Source organism: Parasteatoda tepidariorum, chromosome X2, assembly GCF_043381705.1.
Source record: "Parasteatoda tepidariorum isolate YZ-2023 chromosome X2, CAS_Ptep_4.0, whole genome shotgun sequence".
NCBI lineage: Eukaryota > Metazoa > Arthropoda > Arachnida > Araneae > Theridiidae > Parasteatoda > Parasteatoda tepidariorum.
The window spans coordinates 11115089-11136428 of NC_092215.1; the positions used below are offsets into that span (position 1 = coordinate 11115089).

At 28.6% G+C, this 21340-nt stretch overlaps 1 protein-coding gene across 4 annotated transcripts in view; it reads right to left on the reverse strand.

The window, feature by feature from the left end:
* The window catches only part of LOC107449143 (glutamate-gated chloride channel-like), a 337741-nt gene that overhangs the window by 198449 nt on the left and 117952 nt on the right, over positions 1-21340 (reverse strand). The gene's annotated exons all lie outside the window — the stretch shown is intronic.

Genomic DNA, 21340 nt, shown 5'->3' on the forward strand with positions numbered 1-21340 from the left:
CAGATGACGGCAATGTCCCGGAAATAGAACATAGAACTTTAGTTTGAATTTAATGAGCAATTAAATTCTAAATAATAGTATTCTTCCCAAATTTAAAAATTACTTTATGAAGTTTTTTTTTTCATTTAGTATGGCTCCATTTCCCTTGTTAATTGATTTTTTTACAAATTTTAGAAAATCGATATAGTTTTTAATTATTTATATTGCTTGTAGTATAATTAACCGAAAATCCAATTTTCAAAACACGACTACGATGCTTACAGGATTTTAAAAGGATAATATATACCTTTGTTATGCACCAAATTCCAAATTTTATTCTAAACTTTTTAAACCAAAATATTAGTTTAAAATTATTGTTGTTTAAAGTGCTTTATATTTCAAGTGATTGATTGAGGGCTTGCATATCATTCAATTATTAAGACACACATTCAAGATAAATATTAATGCTTGAATGCAAATAGTGAAATGTACATGTTTACCTTAAATTTTTTGGACATGAATTTACTGGTAGCTGAGAATTGAATGATGATGACAAAATGTTTAGAGAGTAGCAAGATATGCTCTTTTTTATACTTAGTGTTTTTATCTTTTGTTGAAATCCTAACAATTGAAAAGAAGTTCTTTTTGACAAGGAGATAGTTCTTAGGAGCTGTTTACTTTTTTGTGTTACTTGACAATGATAGAGTTAAAATTTAACATCAAATAATTTTTCAATAAGTTCTCAACAACGATATTGAATAGATTCTTGCTATTCATGGCTTTTCGTTTCTGATTCTTGTGATTTATTTTATTTCCATGATAAATGTGTTGCTAACACATGAGTTAAAGAAAAGTGTGTTCTTTTTTTGCTTGTCTCATTCACAAATTGTTCTTTAGCTTAGTATCATGTCTAAGAGATGAGAAAAGATACCTCGAACAATGGGCCAGAGTTAGAAACATTTCATGATTCAGATTTTGAAGATGTAGATATTTACTACTAAGAACCAGATGAATTAGGTGTTTTAATTGATAATGAAAACATAGATGAAGATAGCTTAAAATCTGCTATTCCATTCTATATCTGCTGAATATTGGTTTTTAAAAATATTACTGGTTTAGCGGAATCGAAGAATTATTAAATACGCCAGAAAGAGTTGTTGCCGGACCAAGATTTAAGGAAATCACTCTGCCAGCTACATTAAAACTATACCAGCTATATTTAAAAAAAGAAAATAGCTCGATTAGTTACATGGGGGTCAGGGAAGTTCGAACTCAGACCTCAGGTTCTGAGTTCGAATCACGGATAAGGTTGCAGCTATATCAAAACTATACTAACTATATTTTTATTTTATTTTATAACCGTCGTTGAACAGCCGACCCAATTTCTTGGTTGACGACTACTAATGTTCTACTACGTAGCCTTGTAAATTTGAACCTTATCCAGAAGGCAAAGGAACTCCTGGATCAAGTATTGGGAGAAATTTGCCTTCGTTTGGGACTTTTTTGATGGAACTAACCCGCATTTGCTTTACATGGAGAGGAAGACCATGAGAACCTCCCACGATTAGCCTGATGGCAGGGGGACTCTAACCCATGATCCGTCTACCACTGCATATTCTTTACGTCATCACTGTAGCCGGTACAACGGAATTCATATCGACAGTGATTCGAACCCGGTTTGCCTCATTGGAAGGCGAACGCTCTATCCCCTGAGTCATTGCTGCTCTACAAGCTATATTTTATAAAAAGTCGGCGGATCAGTTGTATGGTGGTCAGGGAGCTGATCTGAAGTCAGAAAAGTTCCAAGTTCGAAGCACAGATAAGGCATGGATGTTGTATACTATTTGTCCCTCATAGAATGAGAGCAACGTTGGACCTCCTACTACGGTGTTCCTGAAAGAGTGACCAACAAATCTACCCTTCTGATACCACATGACGAAAGTCAATATCCGGGTGGTCATTGAGAAAAAATTATAAAATAATTGCTGTTACTAAAAGCGGAATACTTGCCTCTATTTAGCAAGGGTAACTTGCTTATGTGAAGTAGATTAAAAATCAATAGACTTAAAGCTTCCCCTTCTACAAGGTTCGACTCGCATGTATAAAATAAATTAAAAATCATTGTGTTAAAAATAGCCATTTTCCATCCTCGCTGTGTACAACTTATATACTATCATATGTACTTTTTGAGAAATGTCATGTTTAACATGGCTGTAAATAAATTGAATTTGGTAACAAAATAATTCAACTAAACAAATTTTCGTGTCATTTATACCATTTCTCAAAATATGATACAAAACAAGTAAAACTGCATTTTGAATTTAAAAAAAAAATGGGATAGCAAAGAATACCGAGTTTATAAAGTCACGTCACACGAAAACTCAAATAATGTAAGGAAGTAGAAGAGGAAAAAAAAGAAGAAACATAAAATAAAACGGGTTTTAAAATTTGATGATGTAGTACAAAAGCATGCAATACTTTCTTCGGATAGTCGCAGGTGGTCCAACCAGCCATCTCATTTCAAAAATAAGATTGGTTAAGGTCTGAATGACTAACAAAATTCCCATCGAGTTTTTCACTCGCCTTAATAGTAACCAGACATTTTAAAATGAAAAATAGTATTTAAGTTCTTTTTTCTCTTTATCTACTAAAATGTATCGAATAAAATATTTCTGCCAGATTAGGAGAAAAAAGAACTATTTATTTGAGTTCAAAATTTGGAAAAAGAGAAATAAGAATTTATTCAGAAAAAAACCCTTTTAAAACAGACTTACTAATTAAGATTTTAAAAATGAGGTACGCCTAATCTAAATTTGGGAAAAATATTCTAATTGCGACTTTTACGCTTTCCTTAATAAAAAAAAAATTTAGAGAATTCCCAGCAGTTGTATTTTTCAAATTAACAAATATAAAAAAATTTTTAAAAGCTGATGTCTATATATTGATTACCTATTCCTAAAAACTGAAAAAAAGGAAGAGAAACAAAGTAGAAATGTTACAAATTACATAAAAATTAAAAAATATGGATTAAAATTAGGCATTTTTAAATGAAAATTAATAATAAAATAAATATAAATAAATTTAACTAAACAATATGCATTAGAAAATTTTTATAAAATTATTCTAATTTGAATAAACAATTATAATTATGGGAATGTAAATGAAAATTTAGTAAAACGAATTTAGAACAAAAAAATAAAGTAACGTAAATTTTAGTTTATCAAAAGCAAACGGAAAAGACAGTTAGACATATTATTTAAAATAAAAAGAAATATTTAAAAAAAAAAGGCATTAGTTCTTATTACCATAATTTTAGTAAAAAACTAAAAAGTAAATTTGACCCTAAAAAGGGGTTTTTATTCCATGTTATAAAGTAAAATTACCAAAATGTTATTCAGCATTGTCACTTATTTTGCCATTTATTTGGCAATTTTGACCTGTTACCGCCCATGCCTCTTCCCAAATAGAAAAGTAATAAACCGTTTACACTTTTGTGGTTTATTCAAAATGGTGGTTTGTTTAAAATATTTATGGGAGTCAGATGACTGTTAATTATTTATGATTCTATCATCATTTTTATTTATAACAAGGGATAAAGGGACATGAATGTAGTTTCAAATGCTTAGTTAAGTTGTTTAAAAGATACTAAATTAAGATATCTCAAGTTATGGTGACTGTTTTATCCATCTTTTGCGAAGGTAATATTATCTATTTATTTATTTATATACATTCATTAATTTCTTTGTACATACAGTTTAAAAACTGTTTTCATTTTGTTAAACAGAGAGCACACTATTTTTTTGTTATTACTAGATTCGAATCCACTACATCTTAGCTTCAGCGCGAAACAGCAACGTTGTACGAGAAGTAAAACAATCATACATTATTCAATAAATAATAAACACCAATAAATAAAAAAAATAGATAAAATATATAAATAAATATAAATAAATATAAATAAATAGATACAATCATGGGTAGCGGTGGGATTCGAACCTGCTACCTATACGCTACCTTTTTTGGCTGTTGAAAGTAATACCTCGACGCGTAACATTTAATCTACTGACCTTTGCCTTGTCCTGGGATCTGTATATTTTCCAATGAATACTTTTATACTTTTAAAGAAGTTAACTTATATTTATTATTAATTACACAGTAAAAAAGTTAATCGACTAGAAATGAAGCTAAATAAAATGGAGGTTATGAAATTGAACATATTTGTTTCATCTCAAACTCAACCAGTAATATTAAAATTACCAAATTTTTCCTTATTTACCATTATTAATCATCGTGGTAATAAAATTCATATTTTATCGTTAATTTTACCAAAAAGTCATTATTAAAACGCTTTGGTCTAAATTTGCCTGCTTTTTAGTGTTCCATCAGAGCCGGAGCATCGGTCAATTTGACCTGGTAGTTTTGACCATAAATTTTTTCTTAGTGCATATATCATATATACTTATACTAATTTATATGGATGAAATCAGAGCTGTGAAATCGATAATTGGAATGTTCGATTCTTGTTCCGGACTTTCATGAAAACTCGAATTCAACTCTAATTATACTTAATCGAATTTATTCTGATTTTAGCGAATTCATTATGATTATACTCAATTAAATTTTCCACCAAATCCCGGGAAAATAATTGTTAATTTCCAATTCTATATACCAATATTCTTATGCAGAATTAAAGAAAGAGATATTTTATGTAAAATAATATTTCGTATTTTAATATAAAATTTGATTAAATAAATAAATTTAAAAATTATGTTTGTGTAAAATATTGAAATTATGCTAAACCAAATTGTGTGTGATATGGGTCATATTTATGCAATATTATGATTTTTTCAGAATTTTATAGATTTTGACTATAACTCCGATTTACAGTTCTTTTTTGAATTTTTTTTGCAGCTTAATACGGTGTTAATTTGAACTTAGTTCCTCTTCAAGTTGAACGAACCTTATTGCGTAATCGAATTCAGGAAATATGATATTATGGCACTATACTAAATATATTGCATTAAATTTAAACCACGTACATGATCCTATACTCTTAAAGTGCAAAACAGTGCATGAAATGTATCATATTTGCGCAATAATATGCTTATTTAAAAAATGCTTTTTTAAAAAGCTTTATTAAAATAAATTGAAGTAATTGTTATTAAAAAACAATCTTTATAATCCCTTACATTCTTATAGAAAAATTTAAACAAAATTTTTAGTAGTTAAAAAAGTTCATTGCTTGAAATATTAACTAAGCCTTTACGTAAAAAAAATTGAAATAAACGCTAAGATTAGATTTTTCATTAGATGCAAGTAATTATATGATAACAACCAAAAAATTAAATTCCAACTTCTTAAATCTCCACAAATGATGCTGAGAAGAATTTTCTAATTTAAAAAGGATATATTTCAACCAAATTAACATAAATAAGCGATTTGAATATAATTTGTTTTTTTGTTCAGTATGCTTAGAACTTAGAATTGGTTTTATTTGCTTTGAAAGTTTTAAGTTCCTAATTAGTTAGAATTATCGAATTGTTTTACAGGGTCGCGCCTTATTCCCAATGGCTGTCCTGAAGAAGCGGAAATCAAAATAAAAGAAAAAAAACATTCTTTTCTTCTTCAAATCTCTAAAACATTCAATAATTAAAATATTTTTTTTCGAACAAAATTTTCGGAAGGGGAAATTTCTTTTTTTAGATTGTTGAAGAACATTCAAAAATGCAATATGCATTCTGTGGAAAGAGCTAATTAACGACCATTCTTCTCTTGTGTCAAATCTGGTGATGAAAACTCTTAACTTTTTATGTAGTTAAAATTGTTTTTAAGTGCTAGTTTCTATTCGATACATTTAAATTCAGAGCGCAAATATAAAATGTAATAAGCAGAAAGATAAAATGTAATAAACAAAATGATAGAATATATTACCCCTTTTTGGTTTACCATTTATTTGTTTTCAAAGATTGTCTATTGATTATCTGAATCAACATGTCAGTTCATAAGAAGTTATGCACAGAGTTAAGGACATATGAAGTTTGCCCCGATGCAAGTTTTGTTGACTTATTAAATTTACTGAGAAAAAGAGGATTTAAAAGGGCAAGAATTTACTATCTAGATCAGTGTTTTCCATAGTGTGGTACGTGTACCCACAGTGGTACGGGAACAGTTTAGCTGGGGAACGCGTTCTTATGCGATATATATTGCAACAAACGAAAATTGCAAAAATTTTTATTTAATAACAAAGCTAGCCATGAAAATTTACGATTACGTATTTTGTTATTGGCTATTTTTTGCTGAGTTAACAATTAACAATTAGTGGCATCAACAGCCAGTCGTGATTTTTTAACTTTTGTGTGATTTTTTGACAGTAAAAAATACATTCATTTTCTTAGTGGTGCATAGCGTTGCGAAAAATTTGGAAAGGGTACACAAAAGTCATAAGTTTGGGAAACACTGATGCAGATCATTGAGATAATGTTCGCAATGTATTTTTTATGCTGAATCGTATAAGACTAGAGCCAAGTTTATTGGTCTCGTTGCGCAGAAGTTATGGTGTTTTCTGTAAAAAAAAATAGATCAGCATGTATTAATTTGTTTAACCTTTCTATCGATAAAAATGGCGAATTTTTCCTAAATACTTTCACGTCTAATAAAATAAGATCAAATTTAAGTCGATAAAGTATTATTTTTGAATTTCTAATGGTTTATGTAGATAAAAAGTTTTAACATATACCAATTTACTTGTTTGATATTTTTAGCTCTACAAATAATACATTATTTCCCATAACTTTAATATTTTCAAGTTTAAAAGTTCATAGTTTAAAAGTTATAAGTATTATAATGGTCTTTATGAATAAAAAGTATAAAATTTATTTATTTAAATGTCAGACTGTGTTATCTAAACAATTAAAGAAATGTTTCCTATTTTCTGTTTATGTTTAAACCAATAAAATTAAAGCTAATTCGAAAGAGTTAATACTTTCAAAATTTTAAGTTTATGAGTAAAAGGGTACTTAAAAATTAAAATTTTTATTAAAAAAAAAGCTCTCATAATTTCTAAAATAATATTTTTGTTCACTCAGATTCAGTCTAATTTATTCCGTATAGAAATACTTAATAAATAGTAATAGCAGAAAGATAAAATATACTTGTCTCAGACTTGTCTATATAGCAATAGCAAACAATTAAAAAGGTGTAAACTCAAATTGGACTTTTAATATACACACAACCTTCTAACTTCTAATCCAAACCACCCAGAGTCCGAGATATTGTTTTATAAAAATAAAAATACAAAAAAGGGTAAAATTTGCGTCGAATGACACTTAGGTAGATCTAAGAACAAAAATACTTGTGTTACTATTTCACCAAATAATTATAAGCCATAATAGGACAACTAAATAAAAATATACACATTTCATGTTATCTTACTTCAGAACAAAAAAGCTAAGAAAATGAAGTCAAACCTCTATATTACGAACTCTACGAGAGACACAAAAAATTTCGTGATATGAGTAATTCGGGATATCAAAAATCCCATATTTTAAATTAATGTTGCAAATTTTTTAACAACTAAATCAAAATTATAAATTACTAACATTTTAAAAGTTAAATAAATATTTGCTTTAAAGAAATATTTATTTCAAATAATCCCATATCCTTGCTTTTGTCCTTTTATTTTACGTATTGCTTCAGCTCCCCTGTTTCGATATCTTCCTTTTCTGATATCTCTCCAGATACCTCTCTTAACATTTATGATTCTTCCAAATCATCAAATACTGAAACATTATTGTTCACAGTATTTACTTTCTCATAAATATAAGTTTCTTGTAAATATGAGTTCATGTCTAGTTCTTTAGGAATTGATAATACAGGGAATTTCTTTTCAAACACAGCAATCTATTCTTTAATAGAGTTCCAAGGAATGATTCATAAAATTTTTCAAGATAAAGTTTTAAGAATTGGGATTCAAAAAAATTTTTTTTTAAATATTTAGATATCACTTGGAGACAAAACTTCTGTTAAAATTACCGTACTATATGGTTATAACATTTTTGGGAACAAATAAGAAGAAAAATAAATAAATTCTGGTTATTAAAATGGAAATATACGGTATTTAAACCATTTATTGGGAAATTTTTCAGTTCATACAGTAACGGTTAACTGGAAATTTTGGTTTTCAAAATTTTATTTTTGATTACCACACATGTAGTAAAAAACTACAAAGTAAATTTAACCATTTACCAAAGTTTTCATCAGAACTGTCATTCCTATTATCACATATTTGGTTATTTAAATCCTTTGATGTTTATACCTTTTTCCAAATTGAATAGTAATTGTCTGTTTACACTCGTATGGGTTAATTGAAATTTTAATTTATTTGGTTTATCAAGGCAGATAGGAATTAGGAGGCGGTTAATAATTTATTTTTAAAATACATTTTTCAATTAGAGCAAAAATAGGCCTAAATGATGCTTTCAAGAACCTTTTTGAAATACAACTTTAGTCGGATAGATCATGCTGTTCTGTCTTTTGTTTGCATCTGTTATGGAGTTAGTGGGATTTATTTAATTATTCATTTATATACGCGAGTTTCACTTGTAAAGTTTAAAAGCTTTTTTTCATTTTTGTCAAAAAACAAGTTTAAGAAAGACAATAAGAATATACATCTAGTGTTATAGCTGGATTCGATCCCACTGCATCCCCTCATCAAAGTGGTTAGTAGAACAGTAATACCACACGGAGCCCTCTAGCATTTATTGCAAGTAAAACAACTGTACAATACTGATGTGGTTTATTGTTTTACCACCAAACGCTCCGAAAAATAGATTTAGTGGCTTCAATATCACTGTGCTGTCTTTTTAAGTGTTGTTCGGACTGTTCTACACTTAGACAACAGACACTCTATTTTTTCTTTTATTATGCACATGGGCCGGTATATGTATTTAAACCAAATTATTTATTTATTATTATACATTACACATTATCCTGGAGTACACTGGGTTTCAAAATATTTACCTCCATTTTATATAGCGTTTGACAAAAAAGAGAAACTGCTTTAAATTAACATTACTATTTCGTATTTATTTATTTATTTTTGTTATATATACGTATACACGTATGTAGGTTCGTTATAAACCCTAGTCAAGTTGAAAAAAACAACTCAAGTTGGAAAAAGACGTTACCAAGATTCATCTATTACAGCGTGGAGGCGGCGTGGGACGTGATATTGATTAATTTGAGATATCGAAGTTCGTGATATCGAAATTCGACTGTATTATGTCCTTTTTACTGTTCTTATTACTTTGTTTTTGAAATTTATCAGGATATTTTAGTAAAACAATAATTTTATTATTATTTCACGAAACTAATATTCATTCAAAATAAAAAGAAGCAAAACATTTCGCCCTAAATGCCTGTAATTTTTTTTTATATTTTGCTATATTGCATTATTTATTCTATTAAACCATCGCTCAACCGAATTATAATAAAAAATTGTGGTTAGGTCAATTTCTTTACTGCAAAAGAGTTAAATAGAAAGGACAAAAAAAGAAACCTGTCTAGTTGTATCACATTGCATTTGTTCTTCGTTGCCTAGCACATTGCTTAAGTGCTGTCATTAGTTCCAGAAGAAGAGTTGTTTTTTACTTCCTTTACAACTTCTTTCCTTACCGTAAAACCACTGACTCGCTAAGACTACATTACACAAAAGGATAATTCACAAACCAATAGAACTATTCATAGAATCTTTGGTAACCTCAGTTTCTAACCGAAAAACTTCGTTTTTTTCAAATTTATCCTCTTATCAGCAATTTAACGCTAAGAATAAGGTATGATTTCCCGTTTCTACAATATTTCCGAGTAGTTTCGAGGAATTTTTTGTTGTTGTTTTGTTTAACTGTTAATAGGAATTCTATACATCAAACAAAAATATTATGAAGTATATTTATAAGTCTCTTTTAAAATGAAGTACTCCCCCTCTGTGCAATTTTCCGGGATGTCTCTAACTATAAAAAATCTTTTGTCTTTGAGTTCGGAATTAAAAATTGAAAGAGGACTACTTTGACGAGACTTAATCACTTTTACGAAGACATGTAGCATCGAATCTAGACACTTTCTTTCAGAAATATGGATTTTATAATCGGATTTATTTCTAATTTTGACTTTGAAGTCCTGATTTTAAACTAGCTGCTTCAGTTTTCCCTTAGTCTTTTTGATTTGAACCATTTTGCTGTAGTTTTCACTTATTCATTGATATTTTGGCTAAAATACCAGAAATTTAACTTATTTATATAAATGTTTAATTAGTTTTAAGCGGGATTCAGTCAAAACGATTGCTCTACTGCCAGAAATCTACAACACTTAATCAGTCACTTGTTTGTATCTCTAGGTTGCAAACTTAGGCTGCAAATCTCCAAATTAATTTCAGTATTGATATTTATGATATTTTTAGTTCTAACAATTACTTATTTTGTAAAATTACATAACTTAGCGTTAAAACGTTACTTCATACCTTTCAGTTAGATTATATGAGAAGAAACCCGCAGCCCCCCTTTATCCAAAGGAATAATATCATTTTTCCATGAAATTTATTGGAAAAAATTACTCAGCTACTGGGAAATCATTATAATTTCTGAAATAATGTTGACTATTAAAATTAAAAAGAAAGTTCAAACTTCTCCGAGTTTGATTTATATAAAATTTAAGTGTTCTATAAAATGTTTTGAAATATTAAAATTTAGGGTTGGAGTTTTTGAACCTAAAAGGAAACATGAAATTTATGTTTATAACAAACATAGAATGCATTTGTTACAAAATAAATCTAAAGGAATTTTAATCATAATAATGAAATTATATTAATTAGATTACTGTTAAATATTATCGACCCTAAATCAGGAAGAAAAAAATAATATGAAATTAACTTGAGCTTGAATAAAACTTTTCATAACCAAATTCAACACCCTTCAAATTTTGAATCAGCGTTAAATAACCTGACACTCCAAAGAATGAATACATCCTTAGGGTTCTAAATAATACGAGAAGTCAAAGTAATGCTCTCTGGAGTACATAAAGTGCATTTCTGGTGCAAACGTTGGTGATTAACAAGTTAACTTTTAATTGTTACTTCTTATATCTTGTCACCCTGTGATCAGAGGTGATCATTAATTTAGCCCTATACTAAAAAGTATACAGATAACAGTATCTTGTAACTATTGTAATAGGTATCTGTTAAATACACGCAGTACAGACTTTCTCCTCCAGAAATTCAAAGTTAGAGTGAATTTTAAAATGAAAAAATATTAAAGGAAAATTTAGAAGGAAGTTTTTAATTTCGCAACGCTTCATTGAGGAAAAATGCTTATTGTAATAAGAATAAAAACGGGATAAAAACCAAAAAGTAGGCTGATGTCTTTTGTTCCCGTAAATTAAATTCTGATCAGTAATTTAATTATTTACTTTCTCGAAGCTTTTTAGAAAAAGAAGAAAAAAAGAAAGTTTACCTTAATTTTTCTTACTTTTCACTGTTTATCATTTTCCTCATTTATTTCTTTTTCTCGCAGTTATTTTCCCTCATTTATTTCAGAACAACCTCGAACTCACCTCGCGAAGATGATTGCACATTGAGTTTTACCTGAGTTCCAACTAACCACCCTATCTTTCGGACGGGTATTTACATTATAAATTTAGCTATATGCAAAGAACTTTATTGAAGTTGGATTTCGTGATTTACTGCATTAAAGGTTTCTTTTTTATATGTGCTACATAACTAAGGTCTGATTTTTTTTGGAGAATTGATGCATAATTTATCGAGACTTTAATATTGCTCTGACGTATTTATTTTTTATATCATGTTCACGTCCTTTATTCGAAACGTCTGTCACAAGTTTGACGATTCTTTCCACAGCTTGGGAGTGATATTGAGATTTTTGTATTTCTTTTCTGTGTAGTGTCAAAACTAAAGTGTGATTTAATATCATTAACATTCAAGTCATGCAGTATTGGGGAAGGAAATAATATATCACACAAAAATTGTAATGAATTATTTTAAGGTAATTCGAAGATTGAAAGTTTATATTCTGCAGTTGTAAATTTCTAAGTCTTTTTTGTCTAAGCCTTCTAACATTCAACCTAAGGACTCAGTTGACAAGAATCAGTCATTTGGAATGGGACAAAGAAACAGAATAACAATTTGCGTCTTCTGAACGATACACTGTTAGAAATTTCTTGAAAAAAGTGGTTAAATAACAATTTATTGAATGATCATTTCACCATATTTAATAAAAACAGTCAAATAACCATAAATAAAATGGTAGTCAAACTGTTAAGATTGAGAAAAACTGTTTATTAACTACTTTCACTTAATACGGTTAAACAACCCGAATTTAATTTTTCTAACTAGAAACACCTAATGACACTACTTAGTTCCTTACAATTGCGTACATATCATGGCCGAGAGGGCTTATCAGTCAATCTCATGACCGGCTGAACTGGAGTTCGAGTCCTAGTGTTGACACCACAATAATTCCTCCATTCCCTTCAACACATGAAGAATTTCCAGTGTCCGGCACTCTCCAGTGCTCATTACCTTACGTAAAGCTGAGCTCCTATATCTAGTTAAAAAATTTTTTAAAAAACCGTATCGTTTTGTATTCATGGTTTTATAACCATACATTTTTAAATGATCTCGAAACCATAAAGGAAAAAAAAAATTCTCTTCCGTAAACTTTACAGTTAATCGGATGGACAGACAGCTGCCAGTTATTTTACCATAATTTTAGAATGAAAATTTTAACAGTGTACTTGAAGTGATTGTATTTAAATTGTAGAGTAGATTCGTTGACTTAAATGTGCAGCGCAAAGACCAAATTTCGTACTACCGAAGATAAAATTTCCAACTTTGGATTGTTCTGAAATCATTACTTGGAATTCTTGGGTGGTGCATCGTTTCCCTCCCCCCCGTGCAGCATAACTAGCCAGATACATGATTCATGATATTGCAAGAATTGTTAAGACATCTCTCATCAATTCTGGCATCATGCAAATTAGAGAAATGCAAAATTTTTCTGCTTCTCAAAAGCTATGGAAGGATGTGTTTAACATACAATAAGTGCTTCGAATAAAATACGATAGCATGAAGATAGAGGTGTATGTATCTAAGCAACACTGAAATTTAGATAAGTTAATCCTTATTTCTCCTAAAGAATCAGATTTTAAATGCGTGGTACACATAAAAAAGAAACCATATCAATGCAATACGCCTAAGAATTCTACTCCATTGAAAATATCTGTACATAGTTTTAAGTATAATCTGAAAACCACATCTAAATACTGTATAGAGTTTAGGTGATAAGTTCTAGGGGTTGTTCTGATTTAACATAACAAATGAAGGGAAAACTATGAAAAATTGGTAATTCAAAAACGTTAAGCTAGCTTATAAAATTAAATTATTTAACATAATTCAATTTATTTTGGTTGCTCAAACTATCAACGAAAGATTACAATGCAAAGTGTGTTTATTTTAAATGTTTAACCTACTTAAAGAAAGTAGACTTTTTATTAGAAATATATTTTTGATTAGAAAAATAGAATTATTATTAGAAAAATATTATTCGATCAGAAAAATTGATTTTTCTTAATATTAAGTACGTTGCACGAAAAGAAGATATAAAACGATTATGAAGTTTTTATGCCATTTCTATAATCACAATAGTCAACTTTTCCCCTCTAAAGTGTCTCGAAATTCCAAAATTAATTTATTTTTCAACCCACTCTATTGCAAGTATTTATTCCCACTTAAAGTATATGCACATAGGGATACAACAATTTCCGATACACTTTTAATTCTAAAAAAGTTCATTAAAAACATGTTTTGTGAAAAACATAACCAATTTTTTTAATTATAAAATAGTTTTAAATATATATATATATACTTCAAAAATAGTGATGAAAAAAGCATATTCTCTTGGGTGGGGAAAGACCCCATCGACGACCCATGAAGCCACAGCCCTGTGTTAACACCGGTTAATAGGGTAATATGAAAAAGGGCCCAACCGTTGGAGACGGGGAAGATATCTTCTTAAAGTGACGTATTAATATTCTGAGCCTGCCAAAGTGAACGGGGATTTAGGGGGAAAAATAAGAGGGAAAAACGCAAGAGTGACAGCCGAAACGGTGGTAGCAGCTGCAGCGTACCAAACACAGGGCTGCAGTATAAAATGCACGCTTTGCTGTTTCGAACGATGCACTTTCAGAAATAGTCTATTTTCAGACCTGCACATCAGGCATATCAGTGTCACTCTGAAAAAGAAACCTGTCTAGTTTATATTTACGTTACTTTAAGTTTGGAACATAAGAAAAATATATACATATATCTGCAATTTTGACATAACTGGCATGTTGATATTTTTTGCCAATTTTTTAAGTATATTGACTGTTTTTCCAAACACCGATGTAAGAAGTCTATTTTAAGCAATCGCCTTATTTTATTTATCCAATCATAGCTGGAATGTGATCTGTAATCCGTAGATAGTATTTTAGAATATATAGTCGAAAAGTCGAAAGAATGATAGAAAAATGATATTCAAATCCATCGTGTAATAAAACATAGAATAAATTTTACATTTTCATCTCAGATATGTAAATTATTTTACATTTTTATCTTAAACATGGGTTTTACTTTTTATTCATTTTCTTTTTTAAACTTATTTTGTGTCAGGTGAGGTGACTTTGGCTTACGTTTTCTGGAGTCTACCAATGATAGTAAAAATAAAGATAATTTTTTTGTCAATCTGAGGGTCACTATTGTGTTGTTTGTGTGATTGCTTATTTCAGTTTAACAACAAAAATCATCATTTGATTGTGTTTCTTTCTTACACTTCGATGAAATTCGTCAATTCTCATCGAAGTGGATATTTATTGTATAACTAACTATACGTCCATACCTCAAATATAATAAACGTATTTTATTTATGATTTAAAATATTTGTCTTTTAGTTTATTTTATATATCATTATGACCAATAAAATTACACGTTGGTTAGTCACTTTGTTCCAATTATTTGTCATACGTATATGCTTCGGTCAATAATGAGACATGCCTTTGAATGCAAACTGATAAAGAAAATGCTTGGCCTGACGTCATAATACCAATAGCCGAAGTTATGATAAGTGAATTTGAAATGAAATACAAAGACAATGCTGTAGTATGACGTGGCTCACTATTTCAGGAAACTGTATGCTTGGGAGGATGCTTAAAGATCTCAAAGAGAGTAGATAGTTTTTGTGGAGGCCAAAAAAGCATTATATTTGGACATATTTGAATCACTTGATTTTGTCTGATGCAAGTGAAAACAAATAAAAAAATTTCCAAGCAAAATTTTAGAAATTTTGCTTGGTGATGATTTACAGTTTTCACTATAGATAATAACAATGCAATTATCAATAATAATAATAATGACTACCCTTCAAAAATGAAATGAATGTTGACATTGGTTACCACTTGATATAGGCAAAGAGATGCTACATTTGCTAAAGATACAAACTAAGATCAAGATTCATTAGGAATAGAACTAAAACTAGTATGCATAAAATCTGAACAGTAGTCCTTCATGCCAATGGAAACTGGGCATTTAAAAAGCATATTCAAAACAGATTGACTATATATATATATATACATACATATATGTATATATATATATATATATATACATATATGTCAGTAACCGTGTTAAACCAACGCCTCCTATATCTGAAAGCCTCCACACGGTTTCTTATAGGTAGTCCGATCAGACCACTGACAAATATGAAACACAAACGTAAATCAATATTTTCTTCCAAGATTAACATCTGCCATTTCTGTAAATCTGAGTTTAACCATCACCTCCTGCATCAAAAAGCCTTCACNTATATATATAATTTTTGAAGGAAAAATACAACGAAAATATATAGGGCTGATAAAGAAAATGAAATAAGCCAAATTTTAATACAAACATAAAATTCATAATCGATTTAAACAACCAAAAATAGTCAAAGTCATCAAATTGACGCAAATAAGGTATTTTGAATATTTTTAGTTACTTAGCTGTTAACCTTCAACAAACTAGACTAGATCAAGATCTAGACTAAAACTAGACTAAACTTATCGCTAAAAAACCTCCACTCAGATGTTATTGAAAAGAACTTGAAGACATTTAAGGATATAAATTGGAAGAATCTGATAGACTCCAATGAAAAAAGAAAAAAACTTATTTCAGCTCTGGCCTATTTTGAGATAACATGCCAAGAAGAGGATGATCATTTTAAAGTATCAATAATTATAATTTTTTTATTTCTATACTTAAAATTTTTTAAATGTAGAAATCCATGTCTATCAAAAGAAATTATGATAATCAGGAATTAATACCTAACTTTCTTGGTATTCCTTTATTTCGAATCTCTAGGAAAAATTTTTTTTATTTATTTTTGAACCCAATTTATTGTTTCCTCTGTTTTCCATCATTACATGCATCATTTACATGGTTTTGCTTACATCTTCTTGATTTTTCTCCCGTTAAATGCTTGATGTATTAGCAATATTCCATCGTATTGACATCTTATGGTAGTTTAGGCTTTATTCAAAGAAGCGTTTTTATGACAAGCTTTGTAAAGACTAAAAAGTTACAAGCAGAAATAGACACATTCATTGAACTGCGAGCTATACACGACGATTCTGCTTTTGTATAAAATTCAACAAGTTATTATCGTCCCTGACAATGGATTTTTCTGAGTACAAAAATGAACGCCTGTCTTACATAATTATGTAACTTCTTTTTCAAGCGTTGTTTATGATTTTATTATGCACTGTGTAGGCCTTATAATGCGTAAGGATTTTACTATTTGATATTGCGAGTATGGTCTGAATATCTTAAAAGTTTTTAATGATGTATAGGTAACTCTTTCCAACCATTTCTAAAGTGCAAAATAGACATGGATAATTTGAAAAACATGCGAGCTCTTTTAAAAAAATATTATTTTTAACTTAATACATTTTTTTGCTATTTAATAAATATATGGTATCACTGTAAGACATTAGAGTAATTGAAGGAGGAAAGTAAAGGATTAATGTAATATAACAAGTGAATGAAAACATTATCAGAAAATGACACCAAATGACGCAAAATTTCATAAAGAAATTAATATTTAATAAAAAAAAACTGTTGAAATTAATAATTTTGATTAACTTGAACCATTTTCTTCTTACGATTTTTAATTGATTGCAATAAAAATTTTCTGCATTTGGTCACAATATGATTTAAAAAAATCACTTTTTCAGTTAAAAATACTTAAAAATATGTTATAATTAGTGAATTGCTTAATGTTAAATGGATAAATTTGTTTTGTTTGAATATTTAAATGTTCTTAATTCGTAGAAATTAATTAAAATTTTTTTCACTGAGAAACTGTTGTATTTATTTGCTTTAAACAAAAATACTAAAGTATAATCTATTGAAGGAAATAAAAAATGCATATTTTTACTAAAATAAAAGTGTTCTCATTTGTATTACTATAATAGGTAATAGATGTCATTGTTTTGTTGATTTATTTAAAAAAATAAGGAAACATATTACTTAGCCTCTGAAGTTTCAAGTTTATTTTTGTTTAAATGAAATTAAATCTAATTTAAACTTGAATAAGTTAGAAAAAAAATATTAGAGTTAAAACATAATTATTATTATCAAATATCATTAACATTTCAAAGGACCGTATTGATTTTGGCAATTTCATGGCATTCACCCACACATAGCAACGAATGATCACATAAAAAATTGTCGAACTAAGTGGTTTTTAGATTTTTTGGCAGACAAAAAACCTCTTTAAAAATGGTAATTAAAATTGAGCATTAAATTTCATCTATAAAAGCTGCATATTTTACCTTGTTAATTAAACGATTAAATAGCATTAACGATGTTAGGTCGTTTTGTCATTTTTCCAGGACATTAGATGTCTTTGTTTAAAAATTATTATTTTTATACTGAATTCCCATTAGAGTCAGCAAAAAAAACAGTAAAAAAATTTAAATAAATTCATCTTAATTACTGCGGATCAATAGTTTGATGTTTTATTATTTTAGCACGATAATATTTGTTACAAATTCTTAATTAGTTTCGTCAAAAATACACATTTAATAAAAAGAACGAGGTTGCTTACATTTGGAAATTGGGATTATATGTATTTGTCTCATATTCGATTGTCCTTACCGTGTGGCATAAATTGTGTGGCGAAAAGCTGACGAAAAACGTATACATTACTTAAACAAGTCCTTTTCTTTCTTTCCAGAACGGTGATAAATAATTATTACGCTATTTTTACGTTGCGAGCGAAATAAGATTGTGTTTACATAAAATATAAAAGATATATTTATTACAATTTAAAATAAGTTTTATACTTTTTTAATTTAAATTTTAAACATATCATTGGGGTGAGCTTTTTATTCTAAACTTGACTAAAACTGCGCTTTTAAGAAAATGGAATAGTTTGAATATATACTCATTACTTATATGAATTCAGATAGTATTCTAAGGTAGTGCTTTCTTTTTTAATGTATAGCTTTCTGAGACTTCATCTTTTGATGCCAATTTGTGACACGCGACAGAAATTTCTGTAAAATTGTAGAATTTATGAATTTTTCATGCGAATCTCTGGGAAAATAATCCGGAACTCACTTCATGAAAGGCCTCTTTTGTCTTTTTGTCTCATAAAAATCGATGATATTAACTTTTAGTTTCAAATTTGTGTATTGCAGTTATGAATACCATCATTGATTTTTAAATCCGTCTTACTCGCTGTTGCCACCATCAGCTGCTAATGCTTCAGTTACTAATTTAACGCAACGGTCTACTTACTGCTTGTGAATGATACGAATATCTACAAATAGAAATTATATCTAATGAGCATCTAAAATCATCAGTTCCTTATCAGAAATAGATGCCGTAAATGGTGCCTCAAACAGTGTAATTGAATTCCTGTCAATTATATCCCTGAAATTGTCTTCGTTAAAGTTTAAAGTATATGTCTTAAAATCTCAAATATTTTTATTGAATTATGCCATTTGAGAATTGCTTGATGACTCAATTATCACACGTGTTTTCCATTGTCAACCATCACTAAGAGCAAATTCTTTCCTGGGTGTACAAAATACGTTTTCCTTATAATATTCATTCAGCTACGTTCTTTAGATATTCAGGCAGAAATGGAGGCATTTTTAATGATATTATGAATGCACTGATCACCATGCCGAGCAAAATTATACAGTTTTATTATCAAACAATACATATGAGTATAGTCTAATGATATGCTCCTTTAAAATTTTCAAGCTTTCAGATGCGCATTTTGTTGAACTATATACATAATCATTATATACATAATCAATTCTCTCGCTGCTGCAAAACTTTTGGAATGATCCGCTTCTTTTGGATGCTTTGGGGTTTGCTTCATGAAATATTTCTGTTGGAAATTCCAGTACATATTTTTAATTATACAGTTAATCTGCTCAAGGCTCATTACATGCATTTTTTCTTTTGCATCTGTCTAGATTTTTCCGAGATTTTTCGTCTCTTACTTTTTTTCATCTCATTTGTTTTGGTTCAGTCTAATGGTTAACCCACCTAAATTTTGTATTTCATGGGGGAGTGGTATTTCATTTAAATATAATAGCAATTATATCGGGAAAGGTTTTATCATATACAGCAGAATACAGTTTTAGTAAACAAAGGAGCCAAATGACTTGTCAATTTTTTTACTCCTTTTTTTTCCTTAAACTTTAATTATAGACGCATTCATTATTATTTTAACGTACAAAACCTAAATTAAGCATCTAATACTGTATATAATTTATTTTACTGGTCAAACGGTGAAAAGGCGGAAGGCACTCTTCAATAAAGTGCGAAAAACATATGCGGGAGAATCGCCGGGCAAGCAAATTTTGCTACATTTGAGTTGCTAGTGGAAATCGCGGGATGAGCAGCCAAAGAGTTAAAAAGCTCAGTCACTTTATTATAAATGCCATTACAGTTTTACAATATTACAGTTTTATATCAACCATTTGCAATTTCAAACTTATATCATTACAATTTATTAATCACCTGTGTTGTCAAATGAGTCGAAAGGCTTAAAATGACAAGCAATTTTGACAGTCGCAGATATAATTAAATTTAGCATTATAAATGTTAAAATGCATAATGTATAAATTGCTTAATGTATAAATGTTATAATGTATAAGTTTAGATTTTGCATTATAAATGTTTCAAAATTTAGAGCTAAAATTCTAACTGTATTTAGAACTAAAATTATAAATTTGCAGTACTACAATTATTAAATGAGAAAAAAAGTAATTGAAAAATAATCACATAATATATTGTTGATCACATGGCTATTCTTGTAAACCTAATTAATTTTGAGTTAAAATTTAGCAAAACTTTTCAGATTTATTTAAAAGAAAGTTTTAAAAAAAGCTGTTAAAAGCAAAAACATTTGACTCATTTAAACATGCGACACTGCAAAATGCACAGTTTTTGTGTCATTATTTACTGCATTGATAAACTTAATATAAATAAACAACAACTGATCTTATTTTTTTGCACTTAATATTTATTGAATATAAAAACATCTTAGGGATAATTCGAAAGTAAAATATCCTAGGCTTTCTAAATATGGATAGCTAATTTTACTACAGAAACAAAAATATGTGTGCGTTACTGTCCTAAATTAAGACCGATAGTCGTTTATAAGATAAAAATACGATTCTTCAGGCTCCGCAATCGATGTTTAATTATTGGACTACAAAGTAATCTTCTTTTGTAGTTTCAAGTTTTTTCGATAATATCGGTGTACTTTTTTCAACGGTTTGCTCCTCTCATCAATTAAGCGAAAATAATGATATTCATTGCAGAAAACTTTGTTCAGACTCACTTTTTTACCATCATTATTCTCTCATTTAAAATAATATTATTTATACTTTAATGAAATTTGGAGAGTAATATCATTTTACGGTATGATAATTAAGTTGAGGTTTTATGATAAAAGAAGAAAAGTGACAATTTTAACTTATTTTTAATTTTAATAAATTATTTTATTTATGTTTGAAGTATTTTGAATATTTTTTTTAATAAGAGACTTATCTTTCCCAGTTTTTTTTCCGATTTACATAAATTTATTTTTGAACTTTGATTGACTAATAAAACAGTACAACTTGAAAAATTCCATTTAGATGGAAATACATGCTTATTGTACATTTTTGGCAGAAACAAACTAATCGGTAATTTTACTTGGATTACAACACGGTACATTACCAAAATTTCATATTTTAGTTAGGCAACTTCTTACCT